Source organism: Lucilia sericata, unplaced genomic scaffold (assembly GCF_015586225.1).
Source record: "Lucilia sericata isolate MDLA Ls3-8-SP2 unplaced genomic scaffold, ASM1558622v1 Contig000114F_arrow, whole genome shotgun sequence".
NCBI classification, from domain to species: Eukaryota; Metazoa; Arthropoda; class Insecta; order Diptera; family Calliphoridae; genus Lucilia; species Lucilia sericata.
Window position 1 is genome coordinate 340,408 of NW_023994146.1, and position 13,665 is coordinate 354,072.

The following is a 13,665-nucleotide window of genomic DNA, read 5'->3' on the forward strand; positions in this document are numbered from 1 at the left end:
TTAATTAAAAATATCATTATAATTGTAAACTCAATTTCAAAAATATGTGTTTACAACCAAAAATTTTTGCGTTACGCGTCACAAACTCGTTCAATAGAACGTTTCCGGAACTAGTTCTTTAATCAATGATTTAAGTTCGAGTTTGCTATCCTCAGATATAGTTCTTTTTTTTAATTTAAATATTTTACAATAAAAAAACCAAAACAATCTAGCACTTTTTCGCAATTAGGTTTTGGCAACACTGCACCTCTCATATGAATACAATAAAAAAAATTCGTATATCTGGGAAAGTATTGAACGGGCAACATTGAAATCCATATAAAAAAGGAACAAGTTAGAGTGCTATATTCGGCTATGCCGAATCATAAATACCCTCCACCAGCAAGCTAATTTTTATTACTAAAACCCGTTTAACTATCTAATTTTTAGATAACTTGACAAAATTTTTGTTTCCGTAGTGAGTGTACTAACATTTATGCATAAGTGGAACTAATTTTGATTAGGTCCAGAAAAATGTATATTAGTAGGCCAGTTCGAAAATATTTTAATAAAATGATTTATCTACACACAGAACATACTCATGTCGAATTTTATCTGGATAAAGTGATATTAAGTGATTTTCAGTGATATTAAGTGATTTCTATCTAAAATAACACAAGTTTTCAGGAGAGCAAAAAAAACTTTTTATTTAGCTAGTTCGTGTAGATTTTTGAATTTTTTCTTCTACAATATATTTTTAAGACCATATTCTAAATCGTTATATAAAATTTTGCATTATTTGCAGAATTATAAATTTATATCAGATAGAGCTTTTTTTCTACGAAAATTTTTTTTACAACCTTTAGATAGGTTTTTCATAGAAATTTAAATTTTTTATTTGATTTAATATCAAAAAATATTATATTTTATGCAATTTAATGAAGTAATATAAACAAAACTGTTGAAAAATCAACAGATTATAAGATTTTGGTCCAAAATCAATGTTATATGGATAAACACGGCAATAAAATTAATCAAATTAGCATGATAATGAGCGATATCTCGAAAACTATTAAACCGATTTCAAATATTTTTGCGGATTTGTGTGCAGCAAATTAGTAAAAATTAGTAAATAAATAATAGACTTTGAAGCAATTTTTGGATAAAATAGAGAGTTTTGCATTCAGAATTTTTCTATTTATAAGATAGAGAAATTTAAAAATTACTATAAAATTGCCAAAAAATACTTTTTTTCTTTTGAAATTTTTGTCACTGATGCGGGATAGTTTGCTGGATATTTTGCCATCAAAATCTTATTTTCATGAAAATGACAGATAGAGACTATTGAATATAGTCCCTCGATATACCATTAAATAAATTTATTACATTTTATAAAAATTTGTATAAACATTTTTGAAAATTGTTAAAAAAAAAACAAGAAACATGCAAGTAATTATATGGTAAAAACATGAAATATTTTTATAAACTCTTTAATTTTTCATCGATTTTTATAAAATTAGTTTTTATGTACCTACGTTATTTTTTTATTAATTAATAATATTAAATGCTGAATAAATTATCTTTCTTGTGTTAAGGTAGGGGGCTGAATAAAATTTTTGTATTGTAAATTAGTTTGAAAAAAAAAAAAAAGTTTTCGACCATATCCCTAGCAAATTAATTGTCTGTAGTTAGAACTATACAGGTATTTTTAAATACCTGTAAAATAGCTGTTTATGCATAAAAGTGAGCATTTTAGAAGCAAATAGCACATATAATTAAATATACTTTATTCCAGTATAGCCACAATTTTAGATTTTGGGGAAGGATCCGAGATATCAGAAGTCGCGCATAGAATATGACTTTGAATTAAAAAATTGCCTAAGAGTGAAATATAGTTACATTCAAGCCATAAATATTGATATATTATATGTTACGATCGGACTTAAAATGGCGACGTTATATATAAAAAACAAAAAGGGCGGTATTTCTAGGCCTGGCAATAAAATATTTTTTATATTTTTGGAAATGTTATTAACATATCTTTAATCGTAGGGGGTGACTGACTCAACTTTTTTTCGACCCACCCTAATGTATAGCCATTGAAGCTTCCTATTGTAGATCTATCAAGTTTGCATACCCACCATCAAAAAAGGTGGGGGGTATATTGTTTTTGTCATTCCGTTTGTAACACATCGAAATATTGGTTATAGACCCACAAAAGTATATATATTATGGGTCCTTATTAAATTCTACGACGATCTAGCCATGTCCGTCCGTATATCTGTTGAAATCACGATAGGGACCACACGGCAGGAGCTAGACAGTTGAAATTTTGCATAAATATTCTCTTTTCTTGTTTGGTATTGAAAATGAACAATATCGGTTCATGTTTTCGAATAGCCCCATACAAGTGGACCCCCGAAAAATAGCTTTAACGGTCATAACTGTTAAAAAAGTACGAGTGTAGCGATGAAATTCGACATAAATAATAATCATATGAGCCAAAATCTCCCTACCAAATTTTGTGAGGATCGGTAGATAATTGACCCTACCCCCCATATAAGATCCCCTTCTGAAAATTACTATAACGCTCATTACAGGCTTAAAAATAATAATATAGCGATAAAATTCGTCACACATAAGTTTCATGCGAGTCAAACCTCTCTACCAAATTTTATGCGGATCGGTCCATAATTGACCCTACCGCCAATATAAGGTCCCCTTCAGAAAATGACTTTAACGCTAATTACAGTCTTAAAAATACGAATATATCGACGAAATTAGACACACTTAAGTAGTTCCATGCGAGCCAAAATCTCTCTATCAAATTTTATGTGGATCGGTATAAATGACCCAATCGCCCTTTTAAGGTCCCCTTCAGAAAAAGTTTCCTACAAGCCAAAACCTTTTTATTGCCTTTTATAAGAATCGGCTCATAATTGACCCTACCCCCCATATATGGTCCACTTCAGAAAATTACTTTAACGCTCATTACAGGCTTAAAAATACGAGTAAAGCGGTGAAATTCGACACACATCAGTTTTATATGAGCGTTAATCTTTCTACCGAATTTCATGCGGAATGTGTCGGAAAATTACTTCACGCTAATTACTGGCATAGAAATACGAGTACAGCGATGATATTCAAGGTAAACAAATTTAATATGAACCATAATCAGTCTACAAAATGGTATGAGGATCGGTCGATAAATGACCCTACCCCTCATATAAGGTCCTCTTCAGAAAATTTCATGAGGATTATTCAAAAAAAATTACGAGTACTCGATGAAAATCGGCATAAAAATTCCGAATTTAATGAGTATTATTCTATAACTGTGCTTTTTAAAATACTAGTTTTGCTTATTCAAAAATGCGAGTATAACGATGAAATTTGACATAAACAAGTTCTATAAAAACCAAAATCTATGTACAACATTTTATTTGTAAATTACGCTTACGCTCACAGTATAGAAATTAAAAAATATATTTTGTTTTTAAAAATTAATACTTTGTTACTTCAAAAGAGATAGGTCCATAATTGAGTTAAGCCATATTCCAAATATCACCCTAATGTTTCCCTTTACGGCATACGGTTTGATAGTGGGTATAAAAAGATTCGGCATGGCCGAATATAACACTCTTACCTGTTAAAATTGGTGTGGTTGTAACATGTACTGGCGTAATTGGAACATGCACAAAAGGTGCAAAAAGTACCAAAAAATACAAACACTTTCCCTTTTTTCACTCATATCTAAAATTTTGACTATATAAATTTCTTTTTTACTTTTTTGGATACAGAGTACTAAAATATTTTTTTTGCTGAAAGTTGGTAATTTTTAAAATGTATTTACATATATTTAGACAATTTTAAACAATAAACAACGGAAGTCTGTCCCTCAATGTTAAACTTTTACATATAATTTCTTGTCCAGAAAATATATTCCCGATATTGTACTTTGTAAATATGTATATTAAATTTAAAGCAGTCATGATACAATTTGTTATATTTTAATAAATCCGGCCTGAATGAAATTTAGGCCACATTTGACCCTAAGTTGAATTTAGAAATTCAACTTAACGCTAATAACACAGTGATACAGCAAAAAATGAGGGGTTCTCATATACCAATTCCATTTCGTTATAGTCCATAGAGTAGGAATATATTTTTAATTTTTCCCGATCACTTCGTTTAGTTCCTTTTTAAGAGCAAAAGATGTAAAAAGAGCTATTTTTGAAGTTTTAACTTTAAAAAAATATATGTTTGGTAGTTTGCAAACGATTTTCAAATTGGATATTTTGTTTTAAAGATACAAGTGTTGTCTTTCAACCCAAAAAAATAAATCCAAAATTTATGATTAATGTTTTGGTTACGGCCATTTAAATAAAAAAATTCACACTTTTTTCACAATTTTTAATTTTCATACTGCTCTACGTTGGCCATGAAGCAGTAACTTTAGCTTTTATTACATTTGAAAAAAGGCACATTAAGTTGGGTTTCCAATGATGGTCAATTTATAATAATCGATGAAAAAGGTTATGAGTTGTGCAAAGTTTTATAAAAATATTGCATATTTCTTCCATACAAAAACGTTCATGTTTCTGGTTTTCTTTGTAACAAGTTTAAAAAATGTTTATAAACATTTTTATACAAAAATTAATTTGTATGGAGAAAACCAAAAATTCGAGGAACATGCTATTAGAAAAATTGGCATAAATCATCCAGTTTTTCATAGATTTTTATGAGATAACAAGTTTTAGAAACCTTCTTTTATGTGATTCTTCAGGAAAGTAATAAAAGATGAACTCACTGCCTCATGGTCAAAGTAGAGCATGATGAAAATGAAAACTTTTTAAAAAAGTGTGAGTTTTTTTAATTAAACGACCGTAACTCAGACATTTGACCATAAATTTTGGGTTTCTTTTTTTGCATTAAAAGGCAACACTTGTATCATTAAAAATATCGGATTTGAAAATCGGATGAAAACTACTAAACTTATGATTTTTCAAATTTAAAACTTCAAAAATGGCTCTTTTTCGCATCTTTTGCTCTTAAAAAGTAAGTTAACGAAGTGATAGGGGAAAACTAAAAATATATTCGTACTCTGTGGACTATAACGAAATAGAATTGGTATATGAGAACGACTGCATTTTATTTTTCTTCACTTTTGTATCACAGTGTAATTGAGCTACAAGTATTGTAACGTGTATCCACAGAAATTAGAAATATACAATGGCAGATGGTATATAGGAAATTTATGAAAAGGGGCACGCTTATACACCGACCTTATTGCTCATCGAAAATTATGGGGTTTGTTTTATTCTTGATAGTCCTAAAGCCACCAGAATACACAAACAAACTTTACATATCATATGCAAACTGTATTTAAAACTGAACTCAATTTAAACGATACGACGTTAGATGGAATATGACGACTTTGCCCACCTTACCATGATCATAAACAAAACATGGTCCAAAAACAAAATTACATTTTATGATCCCTTTAACATTCTACCACAATGTATATTCCTAAATCCAAAAAATAAACAGATTCAAATTCAAATTAAGCATACATATTTAATGAATTAAACTTAATCATAATAAGAAAGAATATCGAGGGACTATATTCAATAGTCTCTATCTAAAATAATATAAGTTTTCAAGAGAGCAAAAAAACTGTTTATTTCGCTGGTTCATGAAGATTTTTAATTTTTTTTCTTCTACAATATATTTGTACGAACTTATCTAAGACTCTTATGTAAAAAGAATTTAAAATTTTGCATTATTTGCAAAATTATTCACAAATTTATATCAGATAGAGCTTTTTTCCTTCGAAAATGTTCATATTACTAACAGATAGAGAGTTTTTTATAGTAATAAAAATTTTTATTTACTTTAATATCAATCAATATTATATTATTTAATAGAGTAAAAAAACCCAAATTGTTAAAAAAGTACCAGATTATAATGTTTTGGTCCAAAATCAACGTTATATGGTTAAACACGGCAGTAAAATTAAACTGATTAGTGTCTTAATGATATTATTATATTTTACGCAATTTAATAGAGTAAAAGAACCCAAATTGTTAAAAAAGTACCAGATTATAATGTTTTGGTCCAAAATCAACGTTATATGGTTAAGCACGGCAGTAAAATTAAACTGATTAGTGTCATAATGAGCGATATCTTGAAAACTATTTAGCCGATTTTAAATATTTTTACTTATTTGTCTTCAGCATGTCCAAATTAGTAAGAAAACTTGTTCTGCAACAGAAAATTATCCAAAGGGATAGAGTTTAAAGCTATTTTTGGAATAGATAGAGAGTTTTGCATTCAGAATTTTTTCTTTTTTTAAGATAGAAAACATTTCAAAATGCCATAAAATTGCCAAAAATATGCTTCTGTCTTTGAAATTTATATCACTGATGGGGGATTGTTTGCTGGATATTTTGCCATTAAAATCTCATTTCATGCAAATTACAGATAGCGACTATTGATATAAAAAAAAATAAATGTAATAATAAAAAAACTAAGAGTATATTAAAGTTAAAATAATTTACAAAAATGTTTTTAAAAGTCTAAACAGAATAGAAATTAATTTCTTTATAAAGATTTCCAGCAAAAATAATGATATTTTATACAATAAAATTAAAAATAAAATTAATCGACAAGCTAAATTATAAAAATCATTTTCTTAGCTGGTCACCCTAAACAAAAAAAGTCAATAACACTTTTGGAACAACAATCAATAAAAATGTAAGTAAAAGAACAAAATAAAAACAAAACATATAAAAACTCACTTTATCCAGCTGCTCACATATCCAAAGATCTTTGAAGATGTTGCTGCTGATTCTCTTTCTCTTACATTTGAGTGATGTTGCTGTATAAATGTTTATAAACACTGACTTATGCTGATTCAATTAACATTTAAAAACAAACTTTAAAAACACTTTTAACAGAACATATGTAATTAACAGGAGTAAAAGTCATAATTAGCAATATTTTATATCCAAATTTTTAGATGTTGATAACATCAAATTAGGCAAAAATGCACAAAACAAAATAAATAAATAATTAACAGTGATAACAAGTTATGACTTTTGCTTCTGTTAATATAGGAACAATAAACACTTACAGTTGCATTCATAAAAAATGCTTATTTTAGATTTAAATCACACAATAGTTAAAGTACACTTTAGACTTAAAAGCCATTAATAAAATTGTGGTATTCATAAAGAAATAATAAACCTACATTAACTATTGTGCTGTTTATTGTTTAACTTGGCAGCACTGTACAATTTGGCTGTCATTTTCTGTGTTAGTGTTGCGAACAATTAGGATAAAATATTCGTTGAGTCGGTTTTCTTAATTTTATATTTTTGGTTATAACACATTTTTGAAAATAAGAACAAATTTTTAAGAAAAATAAATGTATACATGGCTACAATAAATATATATTTAGTTCAGATGAATGAATATAACATATATATTTTTAATTATAATTAAAAGTATTCGAATAACGAATACTTTGTGACAAAATAAACATCACTATGCACATTTTGTTATTTTTACTTATTTTTATAGCAATTTTTAATAAATTTTTGCAAATACTGATAAATTTCTTTGATAAAAGACTACATTTTTTTGCCGGAGAAGATATTTTGCATTGATAGAACACTAATCATTATAATTTACACTCTTAATTACTTCATGGCTTTATATTTAGCGAATAAACTATGAAAAAGACAATAAAATTGTGGCCATGATTTGATTGACTGGTGGGCATTTCCAAATTGCCAAAAATAGTATTGACAACTGGAATACTGTCAAATATTCATCTATTAATCCAATAATGCCTAGATTTTAGTTTTTTCACCAAAATAGAAACTTTTAAAATTTATTTGGAATTTTATTTACAAATTTGTAAACGTTAAAATTACAATTTTTAGATTTCATTTCAGAATAAAACATAATTAGTTTTCGTCTTCAACCTAAAATTAACGAAAAAAGCTTAATCTGAGACAAAATTTGTAAGAATTCAACTTATTGTTGGCTTAAAGTAGGGTCGAGCGTACAATAAATTTTTTCTATTTGTCATTGGTTTATTGAAGGTATTTTAAGCTATTTGACGTTTATGAATACCATTTTCGTGGATTTTGCTTAATAATGTTTAATAAACCTAAATTAACTTTTTATGAATACAACAGTTAAATAACAGTTAAATATTTCTTTTCACGATTTTATAAAAAAATATAAGACAAAAGAAATTACCAAAAATGATTATTTTTTTTAGAATGGTAACATATTTTAGGCAAATTTTAATAACTTTAGAAAAATATTAACGATTTTAGGAAAATTTTAACAATTAAAGGAACTTTTTAGCAATGATAGAACAATTTTAATAAAAAAAATTTAACAAGTTTAGACAAATTTTAACATATTTAGGTCAATTTTAACAAATTTTAAAAAACAATTTTAATAATTTTTAACCGATTTTAATACTTTTAATAATCAGAATTTAATATTTATATCTTCTGTTATTTAAATTTTCTTGTTGCAATTTTTCACTTTTAGGTATTATTTTCATGTGTTTTAACTTTTACGACTTACGCCAACAAATTTCTACATTATAGATAGATAATATCGTATCATATAAATATTAAATAATTTTCTTCATATATTTGTTCAAAATTATGATCACCAAAAAATTTTTAATCACAGCACTTTTTAATTATTGTTCTTTGTTCACTGGCATTAATCAAATTGGTAGAACAACAAAATATGTGAAGTGGAGATGAAGAAACAGTTGAAGTCAGAGATGATGATGAGAGGATTAAAGCTTGTCTTCTTCTTGTTCTTTTATATCATCAAGAGTAATTGAGCAATTAATAATCTTTTGTATTATGGACAAGGTGCCAAATCTAGATTACAAAAACAAAAGTAATCTAATAAAAGATTTATATAAAAGAGGAATTAAATTATAAATATATTACTCCTTTTGAGCTGGCACCAGGGAGTAAAATGATAAATGAATAAGAAAATGAGGAATGAATAAGACTTTAACAAAAGTACCTTTCCCATACAAATATGTTGTTGACTTCAATTATTTTTTTAATTCAACCTTTAAAACAATTTTGCCAACAGAAATTACAGCCAGAAATGTTTCTAATAAAACGAAATTTGGCCAATTAAAAAGTTATGCAAATATATTCAGTATAATTACTCACGATTTCAAAATGTAGTTATTTAGACACAAAAATTATTTAAGTTTGTTTTTCTCTTAATAAAATAACTTTTAGCCACAATTTATTTTAAATTTTAAAATTTGGTTATCAAGTTAAAGTTTGGAATAGACTTGTTCTGAAAACTGTTTTAAAACAATGGCCGACAAATGGCGCTTTCGCTAGGTTTTGGTTCTTAAATTGGCGCAAATCAATGATTAGCGATTTCGCCCCAAAAATGTTGAAAGAAATTTGATAAAAATTCATATGAATGTAAACTAAAGGATTCACCAACAAACTATATAAAAAATGTCTTACAAATAGATGGCGTTTGCATAGCAACAGAAAGCAAAACAAGGATCGTTAGTATGAATGCTCATTAAAATAAGATTTAAAACAAAAAATATATATCAAAAATATGTGCAAGCACATTACAAATCTCCCCCGCCAAAATCTGACTTTACGGGTAATTAACCGGAAACGACAGATTCCACTTGCACAATTGCACACTACAAAAATCACTGACGAATTTCTTTTGCATGATATTTTCCTATAAGTTTTCCCTTCAAATCTTCTAACTCGTAATAACTATTTCCTAACTTGCGTCTTATTCGAGCCTTTACAAATGTGGGGGCTAATTTGGAATTGAATCCTTGCTCAAAATAACTTTGTTTAAAGTTTCTACGGAACACTTCCTGACCATTTTCATATGATACTTCCCTAGATCTAAGATTATAGGTTTTCTCATTTCTTTCAAATTGTTTTTCCATCATCTCAGCAACTCTTTTGGCCATAATTTGCATGGAATCTTCTCTATCAAATTGTATTCCACGATCTTCCAACATTTCTAATTGCCGCAATAGTGCGTATGTTGAACCGTTCGTTATCATGTGGCAAGATAATGAGGCGGTGTACCAACTGCCGAATGAACAGCAGAGCGCAATGCACACGAAATACTACTAAGTTGTTCATCCCAATTCTTCTCATCACTCCTAACATAAGATTTTATAGCAGCAAGAACGGATCTGTTGACTCTTTCGGATGCATTGGCCTGTGGTGCATGAACTGCAGTAAACACATGTTTAACACCATACCGATCTAAAAAGTTCTTAAATTCCGTTGATCTAAACTGAGATCCGTTATATGAGACTACTGTTTCCGGGACTCCAAATGTGTGAAACAATTCAGTTTCCATATATTTTATCACGACATCTGCAGTAAATTTCTTCACTGCTTTCAAAAAAGGAAATTTTGAAAAGTGATGGAGAACAATGAATATACCATTATGGCCTGAACGTGATCTAGGATACGGCCCTAAAAAATCTACATAAAGCTTCTCGAAACATCTCGGTGTACCTACAATTTTACCCATAGGTGGTCTAAGAGTTTTATTAGGGTGCTTAGACATTTTACAGACTTCACAATTGTTGACGTAGTTTTTAACGTCAATAACCAAATTTGGCCAATTGTAGAATCTTCGAAGTCTTTCTAAGGTCTTGTTTATTCCCCCATGAGATGACATCGGATTATCATGGACCTTTTTCAATAGCTCTGGAATCATATCATGAGGTATCCACAGCTTCCATGCTAGGTCATCTTTCACCTTATCGCCTGTTGCATGTGTTGTTCGTCTATAAAGGTATCCGTCGATTATTCGAAGGTCTGGTGTACGGTCAATATTCTTTCTTACTTTTGTCAGCAAATCTTTGTATTCAACTGATTAAAAACTATTGGATTTTAGGTCAATAAACAAACCACTGTCATTTTCCGTCAGGTTGTCAAGTCTTCGGTATTGGCCATTGAAAGAGTATCCGGAACTATGTTCTGTGTACCACGCCTATACTGAATGCTGAATCTGTAGCCCTGCAGTTTTAAAGCCCACCGAGCCACTTCAATGATGCATGATCAGTGATTATAGTAAACTCATGTCCTTCCACATAAGCTTTAATTTTTTTTATACTTAGCAAAGCTGCTAAGCATTCTTGTTCGGTGACAGAATAATTGCGTTGGGCTTGGTGGAGCTTCTTTGACATAAATGCAATTGGATTCTCTTCGCCCTCCGCAGTCTTTTGCCCCAAGACTTGCATCACAATGTATGTAAAACGGTTGTGAAAAGTCGGGACTATGTAGAACAGGTGCTGTACTCAAATGGGTCTTTAAAACTTCAAAAGCTTTTTGAGCTTCTTCGGTCCACATAAATTTTCTTTTGCCTTTTAGCAAATCAGTTATAGGAGTAGTAACAGCTGCATAGTTCCGAATAAACTTCCGGTACCAACCAGTCATTCCAAGAAACCTACGGACTTGTTTAACGGACCTGGGATCTGGAAAATGTGTTATTGCGGATGTTTTCTATGGATCTGTCCGAATTACACCATTTCCGACTACATGTCCAAAATATTTAACTTCGGGACGCAAAAGTGACTCTTCTCCACGTTAATAGTCAGACCAGACTCTTTAATCTTCTTAGCAACGATGCTTAGGACCTCAAGATGCCTTTCGAAAGATTCCGATATGATTAGAAGATCGTCAAGATAGACGAACTCTTCCGTTCTGAGAGCCGGGGGTATAACTTTGTCCATCAAACGTGACATTGTTTGTGGAGCATTGCATAGCCCAAGAGGCATGACTCTGAAGTGGTATAACGGTCTCCCAGGAACAAGGAATCCCAGGAATCAAGGGAAATCTGCCAAAAAGCATCTTTGAGATCTAAGCTCGTTATAAACTCTGCTTTTGGCAACCTACTAATGTTTTATCGGGTAGAGGTTCATTCAGCCTATCAGTCAGATGTACTATCGATTCGTAAAAACTGTAGAATGTCTCATTTGGCTTCTGTTTCCGGTCCCTGATAAGTTCACGAATGTCAACATCAGTGAGTGAATCACGATATTGTTGCCTTAAAGCTTTACATAAACCAGGCCAAGTTATAGACGGAACTGACCAATGGTATCGCCAGAACCAGTCACTGGCTTTACCATCAAATAGTGAGCTAGCAAATCATAATTTCCCTGTAAAGTCTGAACAGTTAAAGCGTCTATCCTGTATATAAAATTATCTACAGACAAACTACTAGAGCCTCCACAAAACTTAATCTTCCAATTGGAAATAATTTGTAATACCTTATCAGGACGTGCATTAAGATCCGATGGATATGTAACATTTGAAGAGGTTGAGTTAGGCCTTGCGTTGGGTGGTACAGCTCCTAATTGACAGCCATTATTGCTATCAGTATTAATACCATTAGAATCTAAACCTAACATTTCTCTAAAAGCTCTCTCTTCAACGGCAGGAAAAGTTGGTATTCCATGAGAAGGAGTCCTCTGTACCTCAGCTTGGGGAATTTGTACTTGTGGTTTAGAAGAATTCACAAAATTATATGGAGAAAGACCTGTATATTAGTTTCGACTAATTTAGTAATCTGGCTATTCAAAGACGTAAGCAATTGAGCCTGTTGAGAGGAAACTATGGCTGTCACTATTTCCTGCAATGAATTGGAAGTTATTGTAGTAGGTGGTAAAACGGAAACATTTTGATTACTAGTCTCAGTATTTTGCGGTTCCATATTCTGTTCTCTTACTGAAGAAGTTTTGGTTTGAGATCTTGTAACTGATTGTGAAGTTGCTATCCTTGTATTGGTCTAACTTTAATAACTTTTGATAAACAAGTTCTATGAAATATGTGGCCGCAAACAGTACTATGACTTTGAGATCTACCAGATATAACTAATTGACAAGCTTCGCAGTTTTGATTTTTTTTGGAGTAGAAAATGACTCAGGATTTTCAGTTTCCTGATCCTTACTTCACATTATGTCTCGAAAATGATAAAATAGGTAATATAAACTATTAATAATGGTATTTCAAATAAATGGAAAAATATTTTACGAAAATGAGCAAAATATGAAAGAAAATGATCGAAATGATGATAAGGAATGAGGAAAACAAATAGAGTTATAATTCCCTATGATAATTTATAACTAAGATGAAGTGCGGAGATAGAAATAAACAAGTAAACTTATTAAAATCGCAAAATTATTTAAATTTAAGAAAATAAATTTTATATAAAATCAAAATATATATAAAACTCTGTTTGTTATTTTCACTAGGTATACGTTGCGTAGAATATTACTATTAAAATCTTTCTAAATTGAGTAATATTTACATATGTTCAAAATTTGGCTGAGGAAAGCTCATCTTAAAAAGCAATATTTCCTTATACAGCAATAAATAATAATATTATTTAGGAAACGTTGACTGTGGACAGATTCAGATTATTTATCCAAAACGAACTGTATTCCATGTATTCCATTCATCAAGAGTAATTGAGCAATTTACTATAGATAAGTCTATAGTCTTGACTATAGATCAATCTATAGTCCTGACTCTACATTATTCTATAGTCTTGACTAAAGATCTGTCTATATTCGTGACTATAGATCAGTCTATAGTTTTAACTTATAATATATTCTAAACT

General features: G+C 29.7%; 1 protein-coding gene across 2 annotated transcripts in view; it reads left to right on the forward strand.

Moving 5' to 3' along the window:
• Window positions 1–13,665, forward strand: part of LOC119600434 (homeobox protein Nkx-2.1) — a 343,605-nt gene that overhangs the window by 168,039 nt on the left and 161,901 nt on the right. The window lies entirely within an intron of this gene.